Source organism: Choloepus didactylus, chromosome 3, assembly GCF_015220235.1.
Source record: "Choloepus didactylus isolate mChoDid1 chromosome 3, mChoDid1.pri, whole genome shotgun sequence".
Taxonomy (NCBI): Eukaryota; Metazoa; Chordata; class Mammalia; order Pilosa; family Megalonychidae; genus Choloepus; species Choloepus didactylus.
The window spans coordinates 211,578,010-211,586,507 of NC_051309.1; the positions used below are offsets into that span (position 1 = coordinate 211,578,010).

An 8,498-nucleotide genomic window follows, 5' to 3' on the forward strand; every position below is an offset into this window, starting at 1 on the left:
TTGTTTTCTTTTTAACTTTTTTTTTCATACAGGTGATTTGAAAAAATAAGGGAAAGTTAAAAAAAAAAAAAAAAAAAAAAAAAGAAAAAAGACAAACAAGGGGAAAAAAAAAAAAAAAAAGATGTAGTGCCCCCTTGAGGAGCCTGTGGAGAATGCAGGGGTATTCGCCTACCCCACCTCCATGGTTGCTAACATGACCACAGACATAGGGGACTGGTGGTTTGATGGGTTGAGCCCTCTAACATAAGTTTTACCCTTGGGAAGACGGTTGCTGCAAAGGAGAGGCTAGGCCTCCCTGTATTTGTGCCTAAGAGTCTCCTCCTGAATGCCTCTTTGTTGCTCAGATGTGGCCCTCTCTCTCTGGCTAAGCCAACTTGAAAGGTGAAATCACTGCCCTCCCCCCTACGTGGGATCAGACACCCAGGGAAGTGAATCTCCCTGGCAACGTGGAATATGACTCCCAGGGAGGAATGTAGACCTGGCACCGTGGGACGGAGAACATCTTCTTGACCAAAAGGGGGATGTGAAAGGAAATGAAATAAGCTTCAGTGGCAGAGAGATTCCAAAAGGAGCCGAGAGGTCACTCTGGTGGGCACTCTTATGCACACTTTAGACAACCCTTTTTAGGTTCTAAAGAATTGGGGTAGCTGGTGGTGGATACCTGAAACTATCAAACTACAACCCAGAACCCATGAATCTCGAAGACAGTTGTATAAAAATGTAGCTTATGAGGGGTGACAATGGGATTGGGAAAGCCATAAGGACCAAACACCACTTTGTCTAGTTTATGGATGGATGTGTAGAAAAGTAGGGGAAGGAAACAAACAGACAAAGGTACCCAGTGTTCTTTTTTACTTCAATTGCTCTTTTTCACTCTAATTATTATTCTTGTTATTTTTGTGTGTGTGCTAATGAAGGTGTCAGGGATTGATTTAGGTGATGAATGTACAACTATGTAATGGTACTGTAAACAATCGAAAGTACAATTTGTTTTGTATGACTGCGTGGTATGTGAATATATCTCAATAAAATGATGATTTAAAAAAAAAAAAAAAAAAAAAAAAGAAAAAAAAAAAAATATAATCAAATTTCTGAAAACCATTTAAAAGAGAAACTCTTCAAACCCTAGCCAGAGAACAAAAGACACATTATATACAGGATTGCAAAGATCAGAACCATCACTGGCTTCTCATCAGAAACAATGCAAACCAGAAGGCAATGGAATAACATCTATTAAATGCTGAAAGAAAAACAAAACAAAACTGCCAATTGAGAATTCTATATCCAGCAAAAATAACTTTGAAAACTGAAAGTGAAATAAAGACATTTTTCAGATAAACAAAGGTGAGATCATTTATCGTCAGCAGAGCTGCCCTACAAAAAAATGTTAAAGAAATTTTTTCAGACTGAAGGAAAATGAAACCAGAAGAGAAGTTGAATTAATTTAAAGGAATTAAGAGTGACAGTGGGCAGTCTGCCCTGCCTTGGGTAAGTGTCTGGACAGGTTGCCACAGCCACAAGATCCAGGCCAGGCTGACAGGGCCCCAGAGTGTGTGGCCCAGGGGTGGGGGGCATGGAGCAGAATCAGAGAGATATCTGGAGTAGAAACCTGAGTGGGGTGCAGTGGGAGCCAGGGCCCGACAGAGGCTTGGCATGGGGCAGGGCGGGGAGGCCACTGTTGCTTGGTGGATGCAGCCCAGATGGCTTCTATTTCTGCCGGGGCCAGAGTTGCTACCAGACCCTGCAGAGGGACCAGCTGTGGCAGTTGGGACACCGAACCTATCCATGACCTCCTGAGTACCTGTCCCCATTGTGATGCCTGAGAACTGGTGCAATGTGGACAGCATCTACCATGTCAGCATCACTAGCACATCCCTGGAACTGCAGCTCCTGCTGGGCTTACAGCAGCACCAGTGCCTTGGTGGATGGGACCAACATCAAGAGGAAGGGAACATGGCTCTGCACCTTGCCCTCCATGCAGAACTTCATGGGCTGGGGCAAAGCTGGCTTCTGCAAAGGCTGGGCAACGACCTGCCCATACAGGAGTAAGCCCAGCATTCGTGATGACACCTGCAACAAGTATTAGGGCAAGGACCAGGTGTGTGACAAGTTTAACCAGAGCAGGATATGCACTGAATTCAAGATGTACCATGTCATTCAGAACTATACCTTCTAGAATGTGGGTGGCTAGAGCTCCCTCTCTGAGAGAGAGAAGGTGATTGTGCTGGTTAGCTTCATATGTCAACTTGTCTAGGTGATGGTACCCAGCTGTCTGGTCAAGTAAGCACTGGCCTAACCACTGCTGTGAGGATGTTTGTGGCTGGTTAATAAACCAACAGGCTGGTTTATTAAATCATCAGTCAATTGGCTGCAGCTGTGACTAACGATGTCAACAAAGGGTGTGTCTTCCACAATGAGAGAATGCAGTTGGCTGGATTCTGTTTCCCTAGAGAACCCTGACTAATACAGTGATGGTAGAAATCTTAGCAAACAGCTCCAACAGCTACAGTATTATGGCAATAGAGAAGGTGGATAAATACACTGGAGGCTTCTATGCTGAATACAATGAGGAGCCCTTCATAAAACTTTTAGTTTCTGTGGCTGGATGGGGTGTCAGCAATGAGTATTGGGGTTGCCCAGAATTCATGGGGTGAACCACAGGGCCAATGAGGCTGGACAAGCTTTGTAACCAGCACCTACAATGGCAGGACGGATGCTCACAAGCTCGTGATTGAGATGTGATGCACATTTGGGGTCCCCATCATTTAAGGTGGAGGTCTCCAGAAGAGCAATTTTTTCAAAAATAGATATCATGAACTATAACCAGAGGGATCCCATCATTATAGATACCGGGTACTCCCATGGTTTGAAGGAACTGAGACGATATCCAAGGACTTGACAGCTGGCAATGGCTCTGTGTACCTAGAAGGGGCATCTGCCTAAGAGGGGACCATGTGGCACTGGCTGATAGACACTTGCAGAGGAAAGCTCCCCTTTTACAGTGGCTGCACTGAAACTTCCTGGCAATTTGGGGTCTTCAAGATACATCACATTGTGCTATCTCAATTCTCTTTAACAGACAGAGGGCATTGTATTTTTTATTTGGCAATCATGGTCTAAAATGTGTCATTTAAGAGATAAAATAGTTCAGATTTAGTCTGCTACCTTGAAATCAATGAGAGGGGATGGCAATTTTAAATTGCCTGAGTGAGGGAAAAAAAAAAGAATACCAAAAATTTTAAATATCTGGGTTAATATAAAAATGCTTTTTTCTTTATAAAAGATAAAGTTTAAAAGCTGAAAGAAGAAATTATTTTTTAAAATGATTGTTTAAAGCAAAAATAATAACAATGTGGTTTGTAATAGAGAGCAAAATATTTGGCAAAAAATATATGAAGGATGGGGAGAGAATATAGAAATATACACTTGTAAAGTTTTTACATTACATATGAAGTGGTAGATTATTATTTGAAGGTGGACTGTGGTAAGTTAAAGATACACTAGGGACCAGAGACCAGCCTCTATAAAATACTATAAAGAGGTATTACTAATAAGTCAATAGAGGAGATTAAATTGAAGACTAAAAAGTACATAACCTAAAAGAAGTTAAAAAACAGGAAAAAAGAAAGAACAGATGGGGCAAATAGAAAACAAATATTAAGTTGGTAGACTGAAATTCAACCATATCAATAAGCACATTTAAGAGTGAAATGAACAATCCCAATTAAAAGGCATAGCTTGCCAAACTGGCTTTTAAAAGCAGGACTAACTATATTCTGTTCACAAGAAAACCATTTAAAGTATACAGATAGATTATAAGTAACTGGCTGGAAAAAGAGGTAACCATGCAAACACTAACCATAAAAAGTGAGGGTGGTTATGTTAGCATCAAACAAAGCAGTCTTCAGGACAAAGTGTATTGCCTGGTTTAAAGAGGGACACTTCACGAGGTTAAAGGGTCAATTCATCAAAAAGACATAATCCAAAGTATATACAGATCTAATGAGAGAACTTCTAAATACATGAGCCTTGACTATATATCAGAATTACTTGTGGAGCTTTTGAAAAGACACTGCCAACTTGAGAAAAGATATTCCTGACTCCAGGCTCAGGTCATATCCCAGACCTACTGTTTTAGACTCTCCAAGCCCGGGGACTGTGTAGCTGTTGTTTTAAAAACTCCATGATGCTTGATGTGCAGCTTGGCTAGGACCATGCATCCATTCTGCTCTGGGCACTGTTCTCAGCACTTCATGGATAGTAACTTCATCAGTCTTCACCCTCACCATGAGTGTGACAAGGACACAGGCTCACAGGGGCTAAACAATTTGCTCAAGGTCACGTAGTCAGCATAGAGCCAGGATTCAATGCCAGGTCTGTCGGACTGGCAAAGCCCATGCTCTCTCCACAACATTACACTGCTTCTCATAGACGGTTTTCCCTTCATATAAGAGCACAGGTAACTACACAGTGCAGTATTCCCATGCTTGAGGGGAAAAGGGACACAATTTAAGTGGAGTTGTCCTTTGAGTTCTCATAAATCCTAAAGAACCAAATGACTTCTAAATTCCATTACTGTGTATATAAAACAAATGCTTATAGAAATGAACTAAAGTTTCTATCTTTTAATAGGCATAGTAAAGAACTCCATTGTAGTCCATAAGTTAAAAATTAATTGAGAGGAAACACAAGATGGCAGCATAGAGAGGTGTGGAAGCTAAGTATTCCCCCTGGAACAACTCAAAAAAAAAACAGAAACAACTAGTAAACAATCCAGAATAACTGCAGGGGGACAAACGTGACAGTCCACTCATCGTACACCAACCTGAATTGGGAAGAATGCCCAAGATCACAACATAAAATCTGTAAGTAAAAAACTGTGGATCCAAGTAGGGAGACCCCTCCCCCCACAGCCTGGGCTGCAAAGCCTCGTGGTGCCAGAGAGAAGCTCTCTCCCAGCAAGCTCTGCTGAACTCCAACTGGGGTTTTAATTAGCAACTGTACCAATTTTCTAAGACACACCCTCAAGGAAACCAGATTCTGAATATTTCTTCCTTCTGGGACCTGAAACTGTTCTGTTCTGGGACCAGAACCAGGGAGGCCTGATTGGTGTAACCAAGGAAACCATGCCTAGACAACAGAAAACTACAAACTACACTAAATAAAATAAAATGAAGTTATGGCCTGGTCAGGGGAACAAACTTGCACTTCAACTGTGATGCAAGAATTGAAACAACTAACAATAAGTCAATTCAAAAAAGTTGGGAAAGATATGGTGAAAGAGCTGAACCGTACAATGAAAATACAGGACATACATAAGATAGAAATTGAAAGTTCAAAAAACCAACTGGTGGAATCTATGGAAGTGAAAGGCACACACAAGAGATTAAAGACACACTGGAAACATACAACAGAAGATCTCAAGAGGCAGAAGAAAACACTCAGGAACTGGAAAACAAGGCACCTGAAAGCCTATACACAAAAGAACAGATAGAGAAAAGAAAGGAAAAATACGAGCAACATCTCTGGGAACTTAAAGACAAAATGAAAAGCAAAAATTTACGTGTCATGAGTGTCCCAGAAGGAGAAGAGAAAGGAAAAGGGGCAGAAGCAATAATAGAGGAAATAATCAATGAAAATTTCCCATCTCTTATGAGAGACATAAAATTACAGATCCAAGAAGTGCAGCTTACCCCAAACAGAATAGATCTGAATAGGCCTACGCCAAGACACTTAATAATCGGATTATCAAACATCAAAGATAAAGAGAGAATCCTGAAAGCAGCAAGAGAAAAGCGATCCATTACATACAAAGGAAGCTTGATAAGACTATGTGTGGATTTCTCAATAGAAACCATGGAGGCAAGAAGGAAGTGAGGTGAAATATATAAGATACTGAAAGAGAAAAACCACCAACCAAACCTATATCCAGCAAAACTATCCTTCAGGTATGAGGGAAAGCTTAAAATATTCTCTGACAAACAGACACTGACAGAGTTTGTGAGTAAGATACCTGCTCTTCAGGAAACACTAAAGGAAGCACTGCAGACAGAAAGGAAAAGACAGGAGTGAGAGGTTTGGAAAACAATTTCGGGAGATAGCACAGCAATGTAAGTACACTGAACAAAGATGACTGTGAATATGGTTGAATGACGAAGGCTGGGACCATCTGGGACATCAGAACAAAAGACGAACGATAAAGGCTGGGACTGCGTAACTCAGGGAAACCTAGGGTGCTCAACGATTGTAATAAAAGGTACAAATATGTTTTTTTTTTTTAATGAATTGAGGTTAGTTTTCAAAGCTGTTTTAAATGGACGCAAAAGACATTCCCTGATCCAGTTGGTTTTGCCAGTGGTTTAGAAAAGTAATTGATACACATAATTGTCCAAGGCACCTCTATCACAGAACTTTTTCCAAGTATAACAAAGCAGCTGAGGAATCTGCTCAACCCTTCTGACCAAACATATTTATGAGGGATTTACCAAATCATCTCTCAGTGTCTGACTCACAAATCCTTGAGAGATGTTTAAGCAAGATTCAGAGTGAGAGGAACTGATGGGCTGTGCTCTAACAGGAGTTAGGTTCTTTTCTCAGGACACAATAATTTTATATAGTTTCAGTCAACTATAATTGCATAAGTTGTACCATGTGAAGAAGATAATTTGGGAAAGGTAGGCAATTGAAAAGGTAAAAGACAAGTGGCTGCAGTTATATTAGAACACAAAACATAGGAATTACATAGTGAAGAAAAATTTTCAGTGAAGAATAAAAGGTGGTGTTTGTGTTGCAGGAGATGACTCATAAGCTCTCAACATCTGTTGATCAGTCTCCACCGCTTCTCTCCCCTCTCTCCTCCACCATGTAATTGTGTGGTAGGAGAGCACCCACTCAGGGAGAGCCAAAGTCAGAGCACCACTTGGGAATAGCTGCAAGCCACACATGAGAACATTCTAGTCCAACCAAATCAGGAAAGGGCTATTCTTTTTCCTTTAGAACATCAGCTACTGAGTAAAAAGAGTATAACATGAAGAGTTAAAGAAGTGCAAGCCAATTTCCTAGAGCCCTCAGAGAAAAGTCAGCGTGTTAACCAAACTGAAGCTGCCCATCTGGAAGAGATTCCCAATAGCAGTTTTCAAAGAATAATGTCTACAATTGCAATGTGTATTTAAGAATAGAGATAGGAAATTGAATCAGATTTAACTGAAAAATGTAAGCTAATACACTTGGAGATAAAATGGTCTTATATAGGAAATGCTCAAGAGACAAACTATGAACAATGGTGGACCAAAGAAAGCAAGTTTTTGGCTATCACAATAAATAATATTTCTAAAAAGTAAAAAAGAATATTCCATTAATGGTTTAGTAATCTGCATTAGTCTAGGGCCTTGTGAGGAAACCAGTTAAAATTACATTTGTTTGGTTGTTGTAGTCTAAGTGCTTCCTTAAGAGATTTTCTCCCCAAAGCTAAAGATCTGAAAGAATTTGGAAAGTGGTTATTAAGTTATTGAAAAGTCACTAATTAAAAAAAATTCCTTCATTGCAAAATATATCAAAGATGCAGAAGAATTGATTAAAAGAGATTATTTCTCAGAAAGAAAGGGAAAATTACTCACAGAGGGCAAGAACGAGGGGCTGTGGAGGGCTTTCAGATAAAGGCTTTCAAAGGGTCCCTGGCGTTTCCCTCCTGTAGTTCCTTTATTTGAAACAGCAAAGCTGAACTGAGCAAATGCTGAAAGAAAAGCTCTGGAACACACTGGAGAAACAGGGACCAATGGCAGAGGGCGGAGAAGGGGTGGAAGTGGGGGCCTAAGACCCGTGAAATGTGTGTGCGGCCCTCCCTACCTGTGCACAGGCGCGGAGCCAGGTGTGTGCTCCCAGAAGAGGATATAAAACGATCCAGAAGTGTGGTTATGAGAGCACGGCTGAGACGGCCTTTGTAAACGTCAACGGGGTTCTAAAGGAGGGGCAGAAGAAATATAAATATTTAGGACCAAATAGGAATAAATTAGCCCAACCCAGAAGGGAGGCTCAGTCATTTCTAAGAATCACCAGCTAGGACACTCCACCTAACCTGAGCCACGGTGCTCTTTCTACTACATAACAGGACTGCGCTAAAGAAGTCTTTATAGTGGGTGCTGTGAAATGCTAAACGTTTTCCTGTAATATGCCTTGGAAAAAACATGCTAATCTCAATTTCAGTCCAATAAAGTATATTACTATTGAGGCTTCCACGCCGTTGCATATGGTGCTCCCTCTGCTTTGCACGTCTCCCTCTCTGTTCTCCTTGAGAACTTCTACTCATTACTCAGAACCTTCCAAAGTCCTCTGTGATGCCTTTCTTGATCTCACCAGTCAGACTTTAGGTCCTTCCATATTCTCTGAATATCTTAAACATAGTTTTATTTTGCATGCCTCACACCTTTCTCTTGTGTTTCTTTGTATTAAAGTCTGTCTACTTCTAGACTGTGAGTTCCTTGAGGACAGACACCATGCCT

At 40.9% G+C, this 8,498-nt stretch overlaps 1 long non-coding RNA gene across 1 annotated transcript in view; it reads right to left on the reverse strand.

Moving 5' to 3' along the window:
• LOC119528969 overlaps positions 1-7,690 on the reverse strand; it is a 61,915-nt gene extending 54,225 nt beyond the window's left edge. Inside the window, exon 1 of the long non-coding RNA XR_005215793.1 lies at positions 7,617-7,690. This is a non-coding gene — a long non-coding RNA (uncharacterized LOC119528969). The remainder of the gene's footprint in view (positions 1-7,616) is intronic.
• Between the last annotated feature and the right edge of the window lie 808 nt (positions 7,691-8,498).